Source organism: Salvelinus alpinus, chromosome 10 (genome assembly GCF_045679555.1).
Source record: "Salvelinus alpinus chromosome 10, SLU_Salpinus.1, whole genome shotgun sequence".
Classification (NCBI taxonomy): domain Eukaryota; kingdom Metazoa; phylum Chordata; class Actinopteri; order Salmoniformes; family Salmonidae; genus Salvelinus; species Salvelinus alpinus.
In genome coordinates, this window is record NC_092095.1 from 63,272,283 (window position 1) to 63,297,513 (window position 25,231).

Consider the following 25,231-nt stretch of genomic DNA (forward strand, 5'->3'; position numbering starts at 1 on the left):
TGAGATAGAGGCATGTTTCTACCAAAATTGAAAAGGCCTGGATATGTTTTGTTTGTTTTAAGCCTTACGCTTCGAACACACCGACTGTGTCATTGCATCACTGCTGCATAACATTTTGCGCAGCTAGGCAACTATACTGATGCAGGTACCTTTTGCAAATGGTCGCATGCGGTTGGACACATGGAGGAGAGAATAATTTTCGCAGTATCTTCAAAACCGTGTCTTTTTGACACAACTGCTGACAGCTACAGGGACATAAACACAAAAAATACTGCTTGGAGACAAGTGTCCACGATAGTAGGATTGCCAGGTCAGTTTAGTAGTGAGCTTGTGCTAGATATGGCTAGTTAGCGTTAGCTAGCAGACCCACACAGACCTGCGCTTTCGGCGGGGCTGGTCCCGGCCCAACAGCGCGATCAAGACCACCTTCCTCAACGTTGGTCTCATTGTTGAAAGAGCCTACTCTGCCTATCTTTACTATTTATTATTGCATTTCGCTCCAAAACTGCATTTGAGGGAAATTATATTATAGGCTCTCACAATTAATTTGAGGATGTCATCGAATAAATAATATACTTGGCAAATAAATTTATAAAAAATGTAAAGAAATTATGCAATCAAACTGTTTTTATGTAATCACAAATTTTTACTGAATGTGTATGCAAAAAAAAAACGACATTCATATTTTGCTACTTTCTGTCAAGTCCACTCATACAATTTGATCGAACGTATGCACCACACAGAACGCACTGCAACTGCCTCTGCAACGCAATGCTGCAAGGCAAATGCAGCGTTCCATTGGAAATGAATGTACTTCTGGTGTATCGAAGCGCAATGACGCAGTCGGTGTGTTCGAAGCGTTAGCGTTTGAGGAGATTTCCATTTTTCCTAGAGAGACAAAATCTTAAAGGGGTACACACACATATTGAATATTAGAAGTTTTATTTTCTGAGTTTTAATTAAACACGTGAATTCTTTAGGTAAAGGGAATGTTCTGGGAACCTGGGATACAACATGTAGAAAATGTTGGATGGTTTTTCTTTGATTTGTATAATATAGTATGAAACACGACTATAAAAGGGTGGTATGACCTTTGACCTCTATCATAGCTTTCCTTTGTGGTCTGATCAGCCTCATGGGAGGGCCATTTGGATAATGAATTTACGGTAATTTGTGATACTGATTTTAAGGTAAATTGAGTAATTGGTAATTATGAATTTATAGTTCTTTGACATAGTTGTAAATTGAACCAATGAGAAGACAGAAAGGGCATAGCCTTGGATTAATGGTAGACTTATGTTCAGTATTTAGAACCTAATCCAAACCAACAGGACAGGGATATATGACATCTGTGGTGATTCGGGATTATTGAAAGCATCGAGATAACCTTAATAATCAAACTATGTAATAACCTTAGAGATTGCCACCATAGACAGGTGATTTTCTAAAATCCATGAGTTCAGACAGGAAGACAGTGAGACACTTAGTCAATATTTGGAAACAACCCATATTTGACTGTTATGAGAAAGAGTGACAGACAGATAGGAGGAAGGGCAGACGGAGAAGTTAGGAGTGAAACAGAATGGCCCTGCCATGTATCCCTTTGATACATGGCCCTGCCCATGTATCAATATTGCCGCATATCTAAACAATGACTTAGGTAAGAGTAAACCACCTCCAGGGATAATATCTTGACCTAATATTTCAGTTACCATAATCGTGTCCACCAAGTAAGTTGGGAACGCTATAAAAATATATATTTTTAGGATAGGACACTTTGTGGCCTATTGGATAATAATAAAAAATATTTTTTTTATAGCGTTCCCAACTTACTTGGTGGACACGATTATGGTAACTGAAATATTAGACGATGAGGATTTTGTATTTACCAAGCATAAGAGGTCACTTGATCTGGGTAAACAGGAAGTTAGAGTGGAGATCGGGAAGGATGTCTCAGTTGAGTTCTATGTAGACCAAATGGGGTCTCTGACCCCTTGGCAGTCTAGAACTATGAGCCATTATGGAAGATATCTGTGCAGGTCCCCGTGTAGTTCATGGAAACAGGTCATAGCTCACACAGAGAGAGGGCTATATAAATCCACATACCCAGTATGGAAGGAGGTGGAGTATAGTGAAGGTGAGGGTTTTTGACTGTAATCCGGAGCGAGAGAAGTATTGCATAAAGGTACGAATTACCATTAAAAAACGTAAAGACAGAGTATCTAGGGTTATGGTATGTTGGGTTTGATCAGGTTTCGGTTGACACTATAGTACCATTCCGGGTAGAAGAGGTTAGGGCCGGTAATAGTTCTACAACCAGTCAGAATACAAGCAGAGCCCCTGACGAAACAGCTACTGACCGTTGAGTCGTCCAGAGCCAAGGGCCGATGCGGATAGTTCAGACGAAAGATCTTAAGGAAGTGATTGAGGTGGAAACTGGTTATGGGGATTCTAATCTATGTTTAGAATGGATTCAGTATACAGCCAGATCAGTATACAGCCAGATCAGTAGCGAAAGAAGAATGTTATGCCTGCGCCACAGCTAAACCTCAGTTGACAACCATTCCCTTTCCATTTGATGGAAGAGGAATGGAAAGAGACTGATTTTCTCCTTGTGACCCTCCTGCGTAACAATGCTTAGTAGAGCGGTGGCCTCCCTAATCAGTCCTGACCCTAATGGTCGACTATCTAGGGCGTGCACAGGGAAGGGCATAGCCACAGGAACAAGGGGGATCCCTAAACTATGAGCAAATGAACGGTCAATAAAATTCCCAGCTGCGCCTGAATCTACGAGCGCCTTATGCTGGGAATGCGGGGAAAACTCAGGGAATGTAATAAACACATGCATGTGAGCAACAGGGGGCTCTGGGTGAGCCTGGGGCAACACAATAGTGCCCTGCCTGCTGCCTCGACTCCCTGAGGAACCCTCCCAGCACCGACCGGCAGTGTGCCCTCTGTGGCCACAGATGGTGCAGGGAATGGCCCCTCCTCCGGTCGCCCTAAGCGCTGGGGGATGATGGGGGATGGGAGGCGGGTGGTCGGGTGGCGGGTGCTCAGGCGGGTGGTCGAAAACTGCCCGAAAGCGGCGGGTGAACTCTGCGTAATGGTCCAACGCCGCGTCTCCTTCACTCCATACGGCATTGACCCACTCCAGGTCTTTGCCTGAGAGGCAGGAGACGAGGGCGGACACGCTCTCACGTCCCGAAGGAGCCGGGTGGACGGTTGCCAGGTAGAGCTCCAGCTGGAGTAGGAACCCCTGGAGTAGGAACCGTGTGAAGGAGGGGTGGACAGTGGGGCCTGCTGTAGTGGGGCTGGTGGAGGCGCTGGACGACCTCCTCCTCTCTCCCAACGATCCATCGTCTGCAGCACGCGATCCATGGCGGTGCCCAGACGTTGCAACATGGTCACGTGCTGCTGGACGCGCTCCTCTACCGCCACAGGGAGGGCGTATGCTCCTGCTGACTCCATTCGGTGGCGAGTAAGTCTGTGCGTAGCTGGTGCAGAGGAGTCAGGCGCAGGACAGCAGAGATGAGTAATAAAAGTAATTTTACTCAAATAATCAAAATACATGAAGTAAATACTAAGCCCCCACTAAGGACCGAAATACATCAAACAAACACGGCGGAACAGAGGGTTAAATAATGAACAAGTAATTGGGGGATTGAAACCAGGTGTGTAAGGCAAAGACAAAACAAATGGAAAATGAAAAGTGGATCGGCGATGGCTAGAAGGCCAATGACGTCGACCGCCGCCCGAACAAGGAGAGGGACCGACTTCGGCGGAAGTCATGACAACGGGTGTGGTTGAAATAGCCGAAACCACTCATTTGAAGGGAATCCACTACTACTTTTGTATATATAGTGTATGTTGACACTGGTATTGTTCTTGTATTGTGCTGGAGAAAATGACAATGAGGTTGAAAAGTGGTGGAGTTGCTCTTTAAGGATTTGATTGAATAAGGAACTTAATTTTAAGGCATATTTCATGCTCTAGCCTCCGTTTTGTGTTTACAGCCACCTTGACTTCAACAACCCAACCAGGGGACATGTCCCAGAACGCAATATTTTGTTCAAATGCCTTTTCCCTCACTTTTGAGCTCAGCTTTGTCATTGAACTATTGCAAAAAGTTAAGCCTTTGTATGCCTGTTACAAACTCCTCAAAAAGAGAAAGCTATCCGTATTGTGTTTGTGGCTAGCAAGTTTTTCTTGCGTCAAGCAACCCGGATTACCCCCGACTGTTTGCTACACTGGTGTCAGAAGTATGATGCATGTGTAAACTAGCAGTGATGTTGAGATCCACAGATCCTGTTTCTTCTTTATTATTTTCCATTCATTTTGATGAGCATGTTTAATATTGTCCCCAATTTCTATACATTACAACTGCAAGTGCTCTTAACATCAAAAGTAAATACTTTTTCTTAAATATGTAATGGAATTAAAGATGTAATCCATAAAAACAATTAACATGTCTTCATTGTTGGTACAAAAGTGGAACTGATTTCATCACATCTGGAACGAGGTCTAGAAGAGGGACGTGGATCTTGAAAAGATTAGGAAACATGAAACACAACATGTTAGTGGTCCTGATTTGACCTGTGACGGTTACTCTAATTACAATGACCACACAATAGAACCTACTGTGATTGAAAAAGTAGTTGTAGACTGAAGACACTGGACACTGGAAAGAGAATGACTTGTGTGAGATCCACAGTAGTACTGACTCTTGTTTAACAGCTACATCATGACAGACACCATCCATAAGTTTGACTTATATTACATTTAAATTTTAAAGTGTCGTCCCGAAGAGACACATTATTGATGATGTATAGTTTTATCATTTGGCAATGATTTGACATACCATTATATAGCAACTCAGTATTAGGAAGATGTTCCTAATGTTTGGTATACTTAGTGTCGTATGGTAGAAAAATGACAAGATGATGTTGTAATAATGTTTATACACCGAATGGTTGTTTTATGCAAACGAGTAGGGTTCTTAGAGATTTTGCAGTACTTTAACATCAAAAGGTTGGACATTGAAACAATATTTCTAACGTAAATAATGTGTGAAATGGTTGGTGGGGCTTCAAACAATAATCATGTCAAATCAGTTGTTGTTTTGTTATATCATTAAGTACGGTATAACTAAATAACAGTAACCCTACAAATGTATATGTCCAAGTTATCAGATTTACATCTAAATGTTGTAAAAATCATATGATTTTTAATGAAATCAAATGAAACTATTTGTGAGAAGATGAAATGTGATTTTAGCCTTCTAAATTAGATAATTGTTTTTCATGTAAAGTTTTACCCAGTCAGTAACCACGCCCACGTGAGCACAGACCTTATGCCAAAAGGATGGAACGCCCCTTTTTCCAGAGTGCTTATAAAGGACTCCTAACTAAATTTACATTTGACCAAAACATGCCGGATTGCTGCCGGTGTGGAAAGTGGTCTTAGCTGTACCATGAATAATCAACCATTGAGACCAGAGAACGTGAGGATTTGAGCCACACTTTTAAAAACTACAAGACCAGAAAATGGTAAGACCCTCTGAAACTTGACGAGTGAAGACAGATATAGACTATATCAAACATTTTCAGTCTGTAGCTGGAAAATGTAAAGTAGTCTAGAACTTTGACCAAATACACGAGGGAGAGCCGATCAAACGACCATTGGAACGTCTGAAGGATCCAGTCTAATGGACAACCCGAGACTTTCTGTAGAAGTACTCCCCGTAGACGGACAGGGCGATTTCAACAGGGAGACGACAAAGACATACAAGCGTAAATATGTGTTGCATTTCTAATGAGCGGTTGTTAGGGTGCTAAATATCCATATTTACGATGAGTGTATTATTGAACTGTATGTACGATAGTTGAATTCCTTCCTCTCTCCTTCTCCCGCTCTTTCTTTCCCCAGCCCTTTCATTATGTAACCAGCTGTCATATCGGGTTAGTCCACTAGGGACGTTTCATTGCATTATGTTAGTAATCAATGTATAATCTATCCTGTGTGTGTGCTTATGTAATTCTGTGTGATTATTTAGTTAGTTAGTAAATAAATAAGCTAATTTGTGTATCGCTGAGTCATCATGTAGACTAGGGTTTGTGCAGATTTAATGGATTATGCAACGTTCAGAATGAGACTGATATGAGGAAATGACTGACTGCTATGATATCGAGATTCTGATATTCTTAGAGTTAATTTGGGAAATAGTAACTCATTAAACAAACTTTTCCTGTGGTGCCCCAGGTTACTAATGAGTTAATTGTTACATTATTCATTGAATCACGTAATAATTACACATAGTTAATTATTCAATAAATAGCATGTTATCACATTAATGATAGCAACGTCACGACAAGATGATTGTTTGAAGAAATGACAAAGTCTCTCTCACTTGATTAGAATATTCCACCACTGTATACAGATGTAGGATCTTAATTTGAGCCAGTTTGTTGCACCAGGAAAATAATCCTGCAGCAACAAGAAATGTGCATTTTTATGTGGATTATAATTAATTAACATTTTTGTAAGGGTTGATATATTTTTCGTTAGGCAAATCAAGTCTGAAATGTAAAAGTGTAAATTAAACTTTAGAAGACATTTTAAAAGTCAAATGCACTACACGTTTGCATTTCAGCAACAAAAGAGTGATCAAATTATGATCCTACATCTGTAGTTGATGATGTATAGTTTAATCATTTGCAATGATTTGACAAACCAGTATATATATCCGAATCACAGATAGACTGCCAGAACGAGGTCTTGTAGAGGGACGTGGATCTTGAAAAGATTAGGAAACGTAAAACACTAGATGTTAGGGATATGACCTGTGATGATTACTGTATTACATTGACCACATTAATGAACACAATAGAATCAAAGAATAATGACTTATATGAATTGTAAATCTTAGAAATTGTTGCATGTTGCTTTTATATTTTTGTCCTTTATAGTAGTTGATGATGTATAGTTACTGCAATAATTTGATATACCATGACAAAGTTTAGAATCCAAGCTACATAGCAACGACTTCTGGTCTGTAAAATAAAGGAGAGGAAAAATGAGTACATCACATACAGAAATACTGTATTCAAAATGATGATTAATTGACATCATACCATGTCAAGCTTCTGCCTAATCTGTTTGACTGCTGCATCATTGTGAGGACAGTTCAGTAGTCCTCTCTGGCTCTCATGGAACAGACAGTCCACTGTGAGTATTACATCACTTCTGGCCACTAGTCTGCTGCTGTCAGGTACAGTGTAGTCTGGGTTGAAGGTGTGATGCAGTACTACCAGAATGACATCTTTACCAGCTGTCAAGAAGGTGAGGGAATATGTCAAAATAAACCAATAAAACTATCAAATAAACTATTTAGTAATGTAATGTATGCAGTTGGTACATTGTGAGTAAATCTGGTGTGGAAAGAGAATATCTGGTATAGAAGGAAATAACATTGCTTGGGAAGTCATATAAGTTACTGTACTTGGAATCTGTTGCAGTGCTGCTTCAATATCAGTCCCGGCGCGGGAGACGATGGGACAGAAAGCCATGATGACATCACTCTCCACTGGCGACTCGACTTCCGTAAAACATCTTGTGGTGTTGTTGAGTCGACTCATAAACTGAATATGAGAATCCAAAGTATTGCCAGTCTCAACTGTGTAGTACTTCATCTTGTGTTCCACTGATTTTAAACAGACAACAAAGAGGAAGGTCAAAAAGGTAATTTATAAAAGTATTGATGTTGGATTTAATTGTCACAATGGATATTTGGTTCATAGTTCAGTCAGCTATAAGATTTTAGTAAGTTTAACCATTTACTTTATAGTGCACCCCTTAATCAAAATATGACAATTACCTCTGTGTTCCAGCATGGATCTGTAGAAAGTGAATGAACAGACAAAGGGGTTTATGAGTCTAGATAAATACATTCAGGATAGGAAAACATGTACAGCAACCAGCGTTCCATCCAAAGATTAAGGCAGAGACTATTTAATGACATAATAGAAACATATTTAGTCAAGCAGCTGCAGGGGAGATCTATCTCTGATTTCACAGGGAAGAACTCAAAGAATAAATGGTTAGATGTTTCTTATATAGTGGGAGGTGATCATACAATCATATTGTTTACACAACAGTTCTTTATACAAGCAACAGTTCTGGAACACAATGGCCTTGTGTTAGGGTGCAGACATACCAGGAGTCTACTGTATGAAAGGCATAACATCACAGTCCAACACAGAACATATCCATTGAGAAGTTACAACAACTCACCCCAAATTCTGCCACAACACCGTTACACAGCTCTGAATCACAACTAGAATGCCAGAATGTCCGGTCTGTTTGAAGAGAAAAAAAGGAGTATCCAGTACATCAAATACAGAGAGATGCTGTACTCAAAATGATGATTAATTGATACAATCAATCACAATCTGCGTGACAGCTATAGAGTTCAGTAACAAAGTCTTCATTGTGAATGTACTTACCAGGCTGTTACCCTGCTCAGGGATTCTGATCCGTTCTTCAGCTCCAATCTATAGAAAACACTCATTACAAATACTAATATTTGACTCATACTACAACCATTGATTTTCTCTTACACTATCAGACCCTGTGTAATAAAATACTTTGGTTAACTATATGGTTTTACATTTTGTGCTATTCAAGTTATTGAACATATTTGTAACCACACAGCAGAGGCTGTTGCAGGGAGAATGGGGAGAGTGGTCCTCCCTGAACCTTGAATTAGGGTTAGCTACCTTTGGCTGTATGTTCAGTCTCTTCAGAACCATGCTGACTGCTGCATCATTGTGAGGACAGTTCAGTAGTCCTCCCTGGCTCTCATGGAACAGACAGTCCACTGTGAGTATTACATCACTTCTGGTCACTAGTCTGCTGCTGTCAGGTACAGTGTCGTCTGGGTTGAAGGTGTGATGCAGTACTACCAGAATGACATCTTTACCAGCTGTCAAGAGAATGAGGGAATAAAATTACCCAATTAAACTCTCAAATAAACAATTAAGTATTGTCATTTATGCTGTTGGTACATTTTGAGTAAATCTGGTGTTGAAAGAGAATATCTGGTATAGAAGGAAATAACATTGTTTAGGAAGTCATATTTGGGATAAATTACTGTACTTGGAATCTGTTGCAGTGCTGCTTCAATATCAGTCCCGGCGCGGGAGACGATGGGACAGAAAGCCATGATGACATCACTCTCCACCAGCAACTCGACTTCCGTAAAACATCTTGTGGTGTTGTTGAGTTGTCTTATAAACTGAATATGAGAATCCAAAGTATTGCCAGTCGCAACTGTGTAGTACTTCATATTGTGTGCCACTGATTTTAAACAGACAAGAAAGACGAAGGTCAAAATGGTCATTGATAAAAGTATAAATTATTTTGTTAATTGGCATAATGGATATTTGCTTCATAGTTCAGCCAGCATTTATAGTGCACCTCTTAATCAAAATGTGAAATTACACAAAAGAGCCCTGATTTAAATTATCTCTGTGTTCCAACATGGATCTATAGAAAGTAAATGAACAGACAAAGGGGTTTATTAGTCTAGATAGATCATTCAGGATAGGCAAACTACAACCAGTGTACAAACCATGAAGATAAAATATATTTCTCTACCGTGCAAACTGTGTACAGCAGCGTGAGGCAATTCCACATTCTAAACATGTACTTTTTTGCTCTAATCTTTCACAATATTGTCACGCCCTGACCATAGAGAGGCTTTTTATTCTCTATTTTGGTTAGGTCGTGGTGTGACTAGGGTGGGTAATCTAGGTTGTTTACTTCTATGTTGGCCTGGTATGATTCCTTTGGTCCGAATGTTCTTACGATCGTGACAAATATCCAGCTGTAGAGTACTTTACCACCTCAGTCCTTCCACTGAACAACATGATTTCTTGGAATTAGAAAGTGAAAGTAATGTGTTATTGTAAAAGTACTTACTGCCTCTGTTCTATTCTACATTCATAGAATTACTCATCTAAAAAACATTCCATTAAATTCTGCACTACCAGTTTCCACTTAACCATCTGTACTGTTTTATTCCTGTTGTAGACATAGAATATTAAATGATCACAAAACCTTTCATGACACCCACCCAACTGTAAATGATAGTTATGGTGGTTCATATTGAACATGAATTGTCAATGAAAGGAAATGAGGAAAGTAGATTTACCCTGCAGCTATGGGATTATTTTCTGTTGACTGTAGTTTGAAGTGATCGGTTCTAATCGCTAAACTAAAAGAAAGTGAAACTAAACAGCATGCGATAAAGAAGGGTGTCCCCTAATTAACACGAATACAAAATGAAAATTTGCTATATCGTAAAAATGTCAACTAAAATTCGTTTTGGGGTCTTAATTTAAGGTTAGGCATACGATTAGCAGTGTGGTTAAAATAAAGGTTAGATTTAAAATCACAATAGAAAAAAATGTTTTGTAGAAATGGGCGGGGTTTATGACTTTTGGGCTGTGGTAACTAGTGACGACCGATATGGAGGGAAGGCTATTTTATCACTTAGTCACTTTGGCAATATATATTATATGGGCACTCTAAAATTCAAACAACAAAGCGGACACCCCAACACTTATTTGGTAACCATCTCAGGGATGGGGCTGGAGAAAGGTGTCCACTCTGACATTAATAGACAGAGCTATGGATGCATGGAAAGACCGACCATCCGTGACATCAACATTTACGTTTTAGCCATGTTTTGAGGCTATACAGTGTTAGTTTACAATTAAACATTTAAAAACAATGGAGAAAAACAAGCTGTTATTTGGGGTTCTGGTGGGGTACGATAGTTGAACTCAGCTCATAATATTTGTGTTGTGGAGAAATGACCAGGCAGGAGACGGGAGTAGTTGGTCTCATTCAGTCAAAACCTCTCGTGCTCTACAGCCCCCAGCCCAATAGTGCGCATGTGCATTTCCTATTAGGTGCAGTAACGTAACACTGCCGTAATACATTACTGCGTAGTAACAGCATAGTAACTCATATAAACAGATGTAGATCACAGATACTACAATAGTCCAATATAGGTTACGGTCTTTTGAATTAATTATATATACCCATTGATTCTTAAGTCCAAAAAATGAATGTACCAATCACAGATTGCCCTTTTAATACAAGGTAAAGTACATAACAGTAGTTAGTCCAAGCGTGATTTCAGTATGTTTGCTTGCCTCAATTACTTAAAAATCGGTCCTCTTCTCCCCTTCCCTGATTGGAAAAGACTTGACAGATGAAAACAATATGATGGAAGCTCATTTTTAGTCCATTGTCTTACGTCAGATAGCACAATGGCCATGAATGTCTTTAGGCTGAAATATGGAATTATATTCAACCACAGATCATGATTCATTTTATTGCCTATCATTTAGGTTTAATGGTCCTGGAAACCTAGCAGCCATAGTTCCATTTTGATCTATGCAACTTTCCTTACTCAGTAGATGAATACTGAACAAAAATATAAATGCAACATGTGTTGGTCCCATGAAATACACATTCCCAGAAATGTTTAATATGCACAAATAGCTAGTGTCTCTAGCATAAATAGCATATCAAGAAGCTGACAAAACAGCATGATCATTACACAGATGCACCTTGTGCTGAACAAAAACATAAATGCAACATGTAAAGTGTTTGTTCCATGAAATGTTCCATATGCACAAAAAGCTTATTTCTCTCAGATTATGTGCACAAATTTGTTTACATCCCTGTTTTATTTTATTTATTTTATTTATTTATGTATTTTTTATTTTATTTTGTGGATCAGCTTAATATTGCGGAAAGAATGTTGCTTCCATCAATGTAATTCTCTGCATCATTTCCAATCCCCCATATTTTTGGGGTAAATATATATATCCATACACGCATGCATACATATACACATATATACAAACACATACCTATATAGACATACATACTTTTAAAGATAATATACCTTTATTATTATTCCCCGCAAACCCTACCACCGATCCCCCAATTGGAGTAAACTAATAAACACTTCTGCTTTTCCCTTCAATTTATACATCTTATACACATTTTACAGACAGTCTACTTTACAATAGTTCTCTCTTGTTTGTTCTTAGTCCTTCCTCTATTTCTGATGTCCATCCAGTTTGATTTCTATTTGTAACTGTGCTATTTCACAAAAGTTCCGAACCTATATACATTTTACAGATCCCGTATGTTTTACATTGTTTATCTTGTTATTAGTCCCACCCTTCAGCTCCATTCAACCCCTCCCATCTATCTCTCAACATCATCCATTTCGGATTTCTATTTGCCATATATTTTTCAACTGTGCTGTGATGCTTCACAAAAGAATTGAACCTTCCTATTCTCATAGCTTCTACAGAAGCTAAAATAATTATTATATTATTGATTGATTGACTATGGCTTCTCAAATTCCCCAGTATTGCTATCTGTAGCGTTAGTTCTAGGCAAATGTTGCAATTCTTCAGCCATTCCTGGACCTGTGACCAAAAACGAGCTACATATGGACAATACCAAAATAAATGATCTAATGACTCTGCCTCCTCACAGCAGAATCTGCAGAGCTGGGAAGATTGTATCCCCCATATATATAACATTCTATTAGTTGCAAGAATTTTGTATAGTAATTTAAATTGAAAAATTCGAAGTTTTGAATCCGGCGTTGTTTTGCGTATCAATTCATAAACCATGTGCCATGGAATGGGTACATCGAAAATCTCTTCCCAACTATTTTGAAATTTATATGGCACAGCTGTCAGTTTTTTGGTCCTTAAATGAAATTGGTATATGTTTTTATTTATCACACTTTTCTTTAACCATTTATGTTCTTTAATACAGGGCCGACATACAAGTTCCTTACTTTTTACCCCTTCTACTTGCCTCCTCCATTTTTGTGGTAATGCTGCAATTAGTTGGTTGTAATTTTTCGGTAGAGCAGACATTTCCATATGTCTGTGTTAGCTGCATGTGTGACATAACTCCACCAGTCCTATTTATGATATCATTCACTAAAATTATACCTTTTTAAATAATTTCATCGATAAATACAGTTTTTTTTTAATCAATTAGTATATTTTAATTTATCCACAATATTTGTTGTACTATTTGTTCCGTCCTTTCAGGTGGATTAAACTGAAATTGCAACCAACTTTCTAAGGCTTGTTTAAAAAATAAAGATATTTTGGAGATCATTTCCTTTTCAAACAACCGAAAGTGAGCAGGTGTAATCTGAATAAAGGGAAAAAGGCCCTTCTTGAACATAGGATGAGACATTCGTACCAATTTACTAGAGAACCAGTTTTGATTTAATTATAACTTTTGTATGACTGATTTTTTATTTATTTATTTCACCTTTATTTAACCAGGTAGGCAAATTGAGAACACGTTCTCATTTACAATTGCGACCTGGCCAAGATAAAGCAAAGCAGTTCGATACATACAACAACACATAGTTACACATGGAGTAAAACAAACATACAGTCAATAATACAGTGAAAAATAAGTCTATATACAATGTGAGCAAGTGAGGTGAGATAAGGGAGGTGAAGGCAAACAAAATATATATAAAAATAAATAAAAATATAAAAAGGCCATGGTGGCGAAGTAAATACAATATAGCAAGTAAAAAAAACACTGGAATGGTTGGTTTGCAGTGGAAGAAAGTGCAAAGTAGAGATAGAGATAATGGGGTGCAAAGGAGCAAAAATAAATAAATAAATGAATACAGTAGGTAAAGAGGTAGTTGTTTGGGCTAAATTATAGATGGGCTATGTACAGGTGCAGTAATCTATGAGCTGCTCTGACAGCTGGTGCTTAAAGCTAGTGAGGGAGATAAGTGTTTCCAGTTTCAGAGATTTTTGTAGTTTGTTCCAGTCATTGGCAGCAGAGAACTGGAAGGAGAGGCGGCCAAAGGAGGAATTGGTTTTGGGGGTGACCAGAGAGATATACCTGCTGGAGCGCGTGCTACAGGTAGGTGCTGCTATGGTGACCAGCGAGCTGAGATAAGGGGGGACTTTACCGAGCAGGGTCTTGTAGATGACCTGGAGCCAGTGGGTTTGGCGACGAGTATGAAGCGAGGGCCAGCCAACGAGAGTGTACAGGTCGCAGTGGTGGGTAGTGTAAGGGGCTTTGGTGACAAAACGGATGGCACTGTGGTAGACTGCATCCAATTTATTGAGTAGGGTATTGGAGGCTATTTTGTAAATGACATCACCGAAGTCGAGGATTGGTAGGATGGTCAGTTTTACAAGGGTATGTTTGGCAGCATGAGTGAAGGATGCTTTGTTGCGGAATAGGAAGCTAATTCTAGATTTAACTTTGGATTGGAGATGTTGGACAGGCGTGCAAATACCTAGGTATTTGTAGTTGTCCACATATTCTAAGTCAAAGCCGTCTAGAGTAGTGATGTTGGACAGGCGTGCAGGTGCAGGCAGCGATCGGTTGAAGAGCATGCATTTAGTTTTACTTGTATTTAAGAGCAATTGGAGGCCACGGAAGGAGAGTTGTATGGCATTGAAGCTCGCCTGGAGGGTTGTTAACACAGTGTCAAAAGAAGGGCCAGAAGTATACAGAATAGTGTCATCTGCGTAGAGGTGGATCAGAGACTCACCAGCAGCAAGAGCGACATCATTGATGTATACAGAGAAGAGAGTCGGTCCAAGAATTGAACCCTGTGGCACCCCCATAGAGACTGCCAGAGGCCCGGACAACAGACCCTCCGATTTGACACACTGAACTCTATCAGAGAAGTAGTTGGTGAACCAGGCGAGGCAATCATTAGAGAAACCAAGGCTGTCGAGTCTGCCGATAAGAATACGGTGATTGACAGAGTCAAAAGCCTTGGCCAGGTCAATGAATACAGCTGCACAGTATTGTTTCCTATCGATGGCGGTTACGATATCGTTTATGACCTTGAGCGTGGCTGAGGTGCACCCATGACCAGCTCTGAAACCAGATTGCATAGCGGAGAAGGTATGGTGGGATTCGAAATGGTCGGTAATCTGTTTGTTAACTTGGCTTTCGAAGACCTTAGAAAGGCAGGGTAGGATAGATATGGGTCTGTAGCTGTTTGGGTCAAGAGTGTCCCCCCCTTTGAAGAGGGGGATAACCGCAGCTGCTTTCCAATCTTTGGGAATCTCAGACGACACGAAAGAGAGGTTGAAGAGGCTAGTAATAGGGGTGGCAACAATTTCAGCAGATAGTTTTAGAAAGAAAGGGTCCAGATTATCTAGCCCGGCTGATTTGTAAGGGTCCAGATTTTGCAGCTCTTTCAGAACATCAGCTGACTGTATTTGGGAGAAAGAGAAATGGGAAAGGCTTGGGCGAGTTGCTGTGGGGGGTGCAGTGCTGTTGACCGGGGAAGGGGTAGCCAGGTGGAAAGCATGACCAGCCGTAGAAAAATGCTTATTGAAATTCTCAATTATAGTGGATTTATCGGTGGTGACAGTGTTTCCTATCTTCAGTGCAGTTGGAAGCTGGGAGGAGGTGTTCTTATTCTCCATGGACTTTACAGTGTCCCAGAACTTTTTGGAGTTTGTGTTGCAGGAAGCAAATTTCTGCTTGAAAAAGCTAGCCAAGGGGCTTTTCTAACTGCCTGTGTATATTGGTTCCTAGCTTCCCTGAAAAGTTGCATATCACGGGGGCTGTTCGATGCTAATGCAGAACGCCATAGGATATTTTTCTGTTGGTTAAGGGCAGTCAGGTCAGGAGAGAACCAAGGGCTATATCTGTTCCTGGTTCTAAATTTCTTGAATGGGGCATGCTTATTCAAGATGGTGAGGAAGGCATTTTAAAAAAATATCCAGGCATCCTCTACTGACGGGATAAGATCAATATCCTTCCAGGATACCTCGGCCAGGTCGATTAGAAAGGCCTGCTCGCTGAAGTGTTTCAGGGAGCGTTTGACAGTGATGAGTGGAGGTCGTTTGACCACTGACCCATTACGGATGCAGGCAATGAGGCAGTGATCGCTGAGATCTTGGTTGAAAACAGCAGAGGTGTATTTGGAGGGCAAGTTGGTTAGGATGATATCTATGAGGGTACCCGTATTTACGGAATTGGGGTGGTACCTGGTAGGTTCATTGATAATTAGTGTGAGATTGAGGGCATCAAGCTTAGATTGTAGGATGGCTGGGGTGTTAAGCATGTTCCAATTTAGGTCGCCTAGCAGCACGAGCTCTGAAGATAGATGGGGGGCAATCAGTTCACATATGGTGTCCAGAGCACAGCTGGGGGCAGAGGGTGGTCTATAGCAGGCGGCAACAGTGAGAGACTTGTTTTTAGAGAGGTGGATTTTTAAAAGTAGAAGTTCAAATTGTTTGGGAACAGACCTGGATAGTAAAACAGAACTCTGCAGGCAATCTTTGCAGTAGATTGCAACACCGCCCCCTTTGGCCGTTCTATCTTGTCTGAAAATATTGTAATTAGGGATGAAAATGTCAGAATATTTGGTGGTCTTCCTAAGCCAGGATTCAGACACGGCTAAAACATCCGGGTTGGCAGAGTGTGCTAAAGCAGTGAACAAAACAAACTTAGGGAGGAGGCTTCTAATGTTAACATGCATGAAACCAAGGCTATTACGGTTACAGAAGTCATCAAAAGAGAGCGCCTGGGGAATAGGAGTGGAGCTAGGTACTGCAGGGCCTGGGTTCACCTCTACATCACCAGAGGAACAGAGGAGGAGTAGGATAAGGGTACGGCTAAAAGCTATGAGAATTGGTCGTCTAGAACGACTAGAACAGAGAGTAAAAGGAAGTTTCTGGGGGCGATAAAATAGCTTCAAGGAATAATGTACAGACAAAGGTATGGCAGGATGTGAATACAGTGGAGGTAAACCTAGGTATTGAGTGATGATGAGAGAGATATTGTCTCTAGAAACATCATTGAAACCAGGTGATGTCATCGCATATGTGGGTGGTGGAACTGAGAGGTTGGATATGGTATAGTGAACAGGGCTAGAGGCACTACAGTGAAATAAGCCAATAAACACTAACCAGAACAGCAATGGACAAGGCATATTTACATTAAGGAGAGGCATGCTTAATCGAGTGATCATAAGGGTCCAGTGAGTAGAGGTTGGTTGGGGTCACGGCGATCCAGACAGCTGGCCGGGTAGATGGCTATCAGTAGCAAGATAGCATAGGATGGAAGTCTATTTTTTAGACACCTCGTGCGTTTCCGTCGGTAGATTAGTGGGGTTCCGTGTGGTAGAGGGGATCAATCCAATTGGCAAAATAGTTATAGTGACCCAAGAAAAATTGTCCGATATACTTATTCAGATAGCAGCCGATAAGACAGCTAACGATTAGCGGGCCCCAGATGAGCGTTCAGGTAACGTTGCGACGGAGGTGCCAGTTGGATAACTCCCTCGGGCAGATAATGTCGGCAGTCAGTCGTGAAGGCCCGATGGGGCTCCGCATCTGCAGCAACAACAACAAAAAAAACGGGTCCGGATAGGTGACTGTAGCCCAGGAGTGGCTGATGGAACTCCTCAGCTGGCTAGTTCCGGAAAAATTTAAGTTTGCTCCGGGATCGACATAAGCCAATAGTCACACGGTTTGCAGCTAGCTAGCTGTGAAATCAAGGTGCAAACGTCCAGAGCCTGCGGCTGAAATCCGGGGACACTGAGAAAAATAGTCCCGGTATGCTCCGGTCCGAGTCGCGTTGCACAAAAGTGCCGATAGATTATCGAGCTAAAGGAATAGCTGAAGACCACAAACGTGGGCAGCTGAAACACCAACGCTAGCCAGCAAACCGGCTAACTTCTAGGCAGCTTCAGATCAGCTACTGGTTAGCTTCTGGTTAGCCTCTGGCTAGCCTCTGGCTAGCTTCCACTGTGGATTTTCAGATTTGAGGTAAATAATACTTTTTTTTGTAATTTGTGAGGCGGGTTGCAGGAAAGCTTTTGTAGTTGAGTTCTTGGATAATAAAATATATAAAGATATGCGAAGAAAGGTGTAAATATATATATATACAGGACACGACAAGACGAGGACAAAAAAAGAACGTCTGAACTGCTATGCCATCTTGGAAGATGGCATAGCATCTCTCACTGATGCCTTTAGTGAGAGGTCTAATGCTTTAATATTTAATAATTTCTGCCCTCCGAATTCATATTCGTTATATAAATAGGCCCTTTTAATTTTATCTGGCTTGCCTTTCCAAATAAAATGGAATGTTTTTTGTTCATATAATTTAAAAAGCAGGTCACAAGGTGTAGGCAAAACCATGAGCAAATAGGTAAACTGTGATATGACTAAAGAGTTAATCAGGGTGATTTTTCCACAAAGAGACAGGTATGTTCCTTTCCATGGTAGCAAGATCTTATCTATTTTTGCTAACTTTCTATAAGAATTTATTGGAATGAGATCATTTCTTTCTTTTGGGATTTGTATACCGAGTATGTCCACATCTCCGTCAGACCATTTACCATAGCAGCACCTACCTGTAGCACGCGCTCCAGCAGGTATATCTCTCTAGTCACCCCCAAAACCAATTCTTCCTTTGGACGCCTCTCCTTCCAGTTCTCTGCTGCCAATGACTGGAACGAACTACAAAAATCTCTGAAACTGGAAACACCTATCTCCCTCACTAGCTTTAAGCACCAGCTGTCAGAGCAGCTCATAGATTACTGCACCTGTACATAACCCAACTACAATTTAGCCCAAACAACTACCTCTTTACCTACTGTATTTATTAATTAATTTATTTTGCTCCTTTGCACCCCATTATTTCTGTCTCTACTTTGCACTTTCTTCCACTGCAAACCAACCATTCCATTGTTTTTTTAGTTTTTATTTTACTTGCTGTGTTGTACTCACTTCGCCTCCATGGCCTTTTATATTTTTATTTATTTATACATATATTTGTTTGCCTTCACCTCCCTTATCTCACCTCACTTGCTCACATTGTATATAGACTTATTTTTTTTCACTGTATTATTGACTATATGTTTGTTTTACTCCATGTGTAACTATGTGTTGTTGTATGTGTCGAACTGCTTTGCTTTATCTTGGCCAGGTCGCAATTGTAAATGAGAACGTGTTCTCAATTTGCCTACCTGGTTAAATAAAGGTTAAATAAATAAAAAATAAAAAAAATTGGTAAACTACATGGTAATGTAAAATGTGCATTTTTTAGTGATCCAATACGTAATATGGTAAATTTATCATAATTTGGTTTTAATCCAGAGAGGATAGCAAAAGTATCTAGATCCTCTAAGAGGCCGTGGAGAGACTCTAATTGTGGTTTTAAAAGAAAACATGAATCATCAGCATACAATCACACCTTAGTTTTTAAGCCACGGATTTCTAATCCCTTAATATTATTGTTTGATCTAATCTTAACAGCTAACATTTCGATGGCAATAATAAATAGATATGCCAATAGTGGACAACCGTGTTTTACTCCTCTAGATAGTTTAAAACTTTCTGAGATGTAGCCATTATTTACTAATTTACACCTAGGGTTACTATACATAACTTTAACCCATTTTGTAAGAGATTCCCAAAAATTGAAATATTCTAGGCATTTATATATAAACTCCAGTCGTACTTTATCAAAAGCCTTTTCAAAATCAGCTATGAAAACCAGGCCTGGTGTCCCGATATTTCATAGTGTTCTATTGTTTCCAGTACTTGTTTTATATTATCTCCAATGTATCATCCATGTAAAAAACCTGTCTGATTAAGATGAATAATATCTGACAATACCTTTTTAATTCTATGCGCCAAGCATTTTGCTCGGATTTTTGCATCACAAGGGATTTTTGCATCACATTTTTACATTTCTGTTAGTGAGAAATAAGCGACACCTGGAGGGGGTGGAGACAATCACAAGGACAGGTGAAACAGATCAAGGCGTGACACTGGTGGGCATTCCTGCAGTCAGCTCCTTTGCCAAGATAATCCAACCACCTGATAGGTGTGGCATTTCAAGATGCTGACTAAACAGCATGATCATTACACAGATGCACCTTGTGCTGGGGACAATAAAGGCCACTTTAAAATGTGTGTTTTGTCACACAACACAATGCCACAGATGTCTCAAGTTGAGGAAGTGTGCAATTGGCATGCTGACTGCAGGAATGCCCACCAGTGTCACGCCTTGATCTGTTTCACCTGTCCTTGTGATTGTCTCCACCCCCTCCAGGTGTCGCTTATTTTCCCCAGTGTATTTATCCCTGTGTTTCCTGTCTCTCTGTGCCAGTTCGTCTTGTATGTTTCCAAGTCAAACAGTGTTTTTCCCGTTCTCCTGCTTTTTGCATTCTCCTTTTTCTAGTCCTCCCGGTTTTGACCCATGCCTGTTTCTGGACTTTGTAGCCGCCAGTGTAACGGATGTGAAATGGCTAACTCATTAGCGGGTACGCGCTAATAGCATTTCAATCAGTTACGTCACTTGCTCTGAAACCTAGAAGTAGTGGTTCCCCTTGCTTTGCAAGGGCCGCGGTCTTTGTGGAGCGATGGGTAACGATGCTTCGTGGGTGACCGTTGTTGATGTGTGCAGAAGGTCCCTGGTTCGCGCCCGTGTTGGGGCGAGGGGACGGTCTAAAGTTATACTGTTACACCTGCTTAGCCATTCTGCCTGCCTTAACCACGAGCCTGTCTGCCACTCTGTAACTCCTGGACTCTGATCTGGTTTTGACCTTTTGCCTGTTCACGACCATTCTCTTGCCTACCCCTTTGGAATAATAAACATTGTAAGACTCCAACCATCTGCCTCCTGTGTCTGCATTTGGGTCTCGCCTTGTGCCTTGATAACCAGAGCTGTATCAAAATAATTTTATGTTAATTTCTCTACCATAAGCTGCCTCCAACATAATTTTAGAGAATTTGTCAGTATGTCCAACCGGCCACACAACCGCAGACTACGTGTAACCACACCAGCCCAGGACCTCCACATCCGGCTTCTTCACCTGCAGGATTATCTGAGAAGGATACTCTGGATCGACGTGTAAGACAGCGCGTTCCAGTTCCCGCCAATATCCAGCAACTTTGCACAGCCATTGAAAAATGGGTGAACATTCCACAGGCTACAATCAACAGCCTGGTCAATTCTATGCGAAGGAGATGTGTCTCGCTGCATGAAGCAAATGGTGGTCACACCTGATGCTGACTAGTGTTTAAATCCACGCCCATACTTTTATTTATTTTTTTATCTGTGACTAGACATATCTCTATTCCCAGTCATGTGAAATTCAGATTAGGGACCAAGTAATTTATTTCAATTGACTAATTTCCTTATATGAACTGTAACTGTCACGCCCTGACCTTTGAGAGCCTTTTTATGTCTCATTTTGATTTGGTCAGGGTGTGATTTGGGGGGGGCATTCTATGTTTTTGTTTTCTATGATTTTGTATTTCTATGTTTTGGTCGGGTATGGTTCTCAATCAGGGACAGCTGTCTATCGTTGTCTCTGATTGGGAACCATACTTAGGTAGCCCTTTCCCTCCTTTCAGTGTGGGAAGTTGACTTTGTTTGTGGCGCATAGCCTTAAGCTTCACGGTTTGTTTTGTAGTGTTTATTGTTTTGTTCGGCGTCTTTTCTAATAAAAAGAACATGTACGCTCACCACACTGCACCTTGGTCCACTTCATTCAACGGCCGTGACAGTAACTCTGCAAAATCTTTGAAATTGTTTATATTGTTTATATTATATTTTTAATCAGTGTATCATAAACCAACTTTCCTTATTCAGTAGATGTACAGTACTCGTAAAAGGTTTGGACACACCTACTAATTCAAGGATTTTTCTTTATTTTTACTCTTTTCTACATTGTAGAATAATAGTAAAGACATCAAAAATATGAAATAACACATACGGAATTGTGTAATAACCAAGAAAGTGTTAAACAAATGAAAATATATTTTAGATTCTTCAAAGTAGACACCCTTTCCATTGATGACATCTGTGCACACTCTTGGCATTCTCTCAACCAGCTTCACCTGGAATGCTTTTCCAACAGTCTTGAAGGAGTTCACACATATGCTGAGCACTTGTTGGCTGCTTTTTCTTCACTCTGCGGTCCAACTCATCCCAAACCATCTCCAGTGGTTGATGTTGGGTGATTGTGGAGGCCAGGTCATCTGATGCAGCACTCCATCACTCTCTTTCTTGGTAAAATAGCCTTACACAGCCTAAGGGTGTGTTGGGTCATTGTCCTGTTGAAAAACAAATTAAAGTCCCACTAAGCGCAAACCAGATGGGATGGCATATCGCTGAAGAATGCTGTGGTTGGCATGCAGGTTAAGTGTGCATTGAATTCTAAATAAATTACAGACAGTGTCACTAGCAATGCACCCCCACGCCATCACACCTCCTCCTCCATGCTTCACGGTGGGATCCACACATGCAGAGATCATCCATTCACCCATTCTGCATCTTACAAAGACACGGCGATTGGAACCAAAAATCTCAAATTTGGACTCATCAGACCAAAGGACAGATTTCCATCGGTCTAATGTCTATTGCTTATGTTTCTTGGCCCAAGCAAGTCTCTTCTTGTTATTGGTGTCTTTTAGTAGTGGTTTCTTTGCAGAAATTCGGCCATGAAGGCCTGATTCACGCAGTCTCCTATGAACAGTTGATGTTGAGATGTGTCTGTTACTTGAACTCTGTGAAGCATTTACTTTGACTGCAATCTGAGGTGCAGTTAACTCCAATGAACTTATCCTCTGCAGCAGAGGTAACTCTGGGTCTTTCCTGTGGCGGTCTTCATGTCACGACTTCCGCCGAAGTCGGCCCTTCTCCTTGTTCGGGTGGTGTTCGGCGGTCGACGTCACCGGCTTTCTAGTCACCACCGATCCATTTTTCTGTTTCGTTTTGTTTTGTCTGTATTATACACACCTGGTTTCAATTCCCCTATTATGTTCCCTATTTAACCCTCTGGCTTTCATTTCTGTTTTGTCCGTGATTGTTTGTTACGTTAGTGGTTGTTGTTATTTCTTATACGTTTTGTAATTATTCCCTTTGTGGAATTTTGCTGTGATTTGAGTAAACGTTTTGTGTTTCGCTCAACACCTGTGTCCTGCATTTGACTCTGCTACTTCGCCGCACACAACCCTGACACTTCATGAGAGACAGTTTCATCATAGTGCTTGATGGTTTTTGCAAATGCACTTGAAGAAACTTTCAAAGTTCTGGAAATTTTCCGAATTGACTTAAAGTAACGATTGACTGTCGTTTCTATTTGCTTATATGAGCTGTTTTTGCCATAATATGGACTTGGTCTTTCACCAAATAGGGCTATCTTCTGTATACCACCCATCCCTTGTCACAACACAACTGATTGGCTCAAACGCATTAAGAAGGAAAGAAATTCCACAAATTTACTTTCAACAAGGCACACCAGTTAATTGAAATGAATTCCAGGTGACTACCTCATGAAGCTGGTTGAGAGAATGCCAAGAGTGTGCAAAGGTGTCATCAAGGCAAAAGGTGGCTACTTTGAAGCATCTCAACTAAAATATATTTTGATTTGTTTAACACTTTTTTGGTTACAACATGATTCCATATGTGTAATTTCATAGTTTTGATGTATTCACTATTATTCTACAATGTAGAAAATAGTAAAAATAAAGAACAACCCTTAAATGAGTAGGTGTGTCCAAACTTGACAGGTACTGTATAATAAACCAACTTTACAGTGAATGTGAAAATCCATGCATGTATACTGAAATTCTTAAATTCTGTCAATATGAATTTTATTGTTGATATTGTTGGAATCCACCAAATACCTGCAGGGGTGCTAAGGTTCTAAACCAAATCTTAGCTGAGGATGGTTGCACACGTTTAAGAAATTCTACATGTCAATAACCTAGCACATTGTGACAAAGACACTATTAACAAGCCTAAATCAACTTTCCTCATTCATATTCAATGGGTGTAAACCTTCATGAAAAACAAACCTACCTTTCAACCTCTAGACAGGTTTTCAAGGGAAGGAAAATAACCGCTTTAGGTGTTTGTTTTAAATCTCCCAGACAGACAATCATGATCATTTATTAAAAGGAGAGTGTGAGTTAGCCACGGACACACATACTATTAGTCTTAAAAATAGACAGATTCAGATCAGTGAGCAGATGCCATACAGAGGCCGTTTCCTCCAGGTGCCACTGTGGGGCTTCGTCAGACAGAGAAACACAAAAAGACACACAAAAAAATTAATAACCGTGAATTCATAGAGGCAGGCAGTGGTCACCCCATGACATGTACACACTCCCACCTTTTCTATTCCCCAGTCAAGACGCCTCCTCATACAACGGCTGGGTCCTACCAAGTCCGACACTTCTAGGAGTTTATTACACCTGGGTAAACATGACATTTTCACATGGTTCCACAGAGCACAACTACACCAGTCAAACTTGTCATGGAAAGGGTTCAATTTCATCATAAGACCAGATATGTCTGAACAGTCTAACAGGATGGAGATGAAACTGAATTAATACTTGTGCTCATTTGTTTGTTTTCCCTTTGTGCAGGTGAGGCCAACAACGCTCCAATCGTCAGGATTCAGGAAGAAGAGGGTAGAGTCCGCTCCAGGAGGCGGTAATGCATTATTGGCTTAAAACTTCTTATGGCTGCAATCCCGTTAACGGGATCGATATGACAACAGCCAGTGAAAGTGCAGGGCGCCAAATTCAAACAACAGAAATCATAATTAAAATTCCTCAAGCATACAAGTATTTCACACCATTTTAAAGATACACTTCTTGTTAATCCCACCACAGTGTCCGATTTCAAAAAGGCTTTACAGCGAAAGCACCACAAAGGATTATGTTAGGTCACCGCAAAATCACAGAAAAACACAGCCATTTTTCCAGCCAAAGACAGGAGTCACAAAAAGCAGAAATAGAGATAAAATGAATCACTAACCTTTGATAATCTTCATCAGATGACACTCATAGGACTTCATGTTACACAATACATATATGTTTTGTTCGATAAAGTTCATATTTAAATCCAAAAACCTCAGTTTACGTTGGCGCCATGTTCAGAATTGCCTCCAAAATATCCAGAGAAATTGCAGAGAGCCACGTCAAATAACATAAATACTCATCATAAACTTTGATGAAAGATACATGTTTTACATATAATTAAAGATACACTTGTTCTTATTGCAACCGCTGTGTCAGATTTCAAAAAAGCTTTACGGCAAAAGCACAATATTCAATAATCTGAGAACAGCATTCAGCCACAA

The 25,231-nt window shown here is 40.3% G+C and overlaps 1 protein-coding gene across 11 annotated transcripts in view; it reads right to left on the reverse strand.

The window, feature by feature from the left end:
- Positions 1 to 25,231, reverse strand: part of LOC139532565 (uncharacterized) — a 76,913-nt gene that overhangs the window by 35,406 nt on the left and 16,276 nt on the right. Inside the window, exons 6-15 of one of the 11 annotated variants that reach the window (XR_011666615.1) lie at positions 9,154 to 9,354; positions 8,775 to 8,980; positions 8,502 to 8,549; positions 8,290 to 8,354; positions 7,874 to 7,893; positions 7,499 to 7,699; positions 7,131 to 7,327; positions 7,005 to 7,049; positions 4,639 to 6,792; positions 4,304 to 4,540 (exon numbers count right to left, since the gene is read on the reverse strand). The exons of the other annotated variants lie outside the window; for them this stretch is intronic. The gene's annotated coding sequence lies outside the window, so the exon portion shown is untranslated. Of the gene's footprint in view, positions 1 to 4,303; positions 4,541 to 4,638; positions 6,793 to 7,004; positions 7,050 to 7,130; positions 7,328 to 7,498; positions 7,700 to 7,873; positions 7,894 to 8,289; positions 8,355 to 8,501; positions 8,550 to 8,774; positions 8,981 to 9,153; positions 9,355 to 25,231 lie in introns of those variants that run through there. 11 annotated transcript variants of the gene reach the window in all.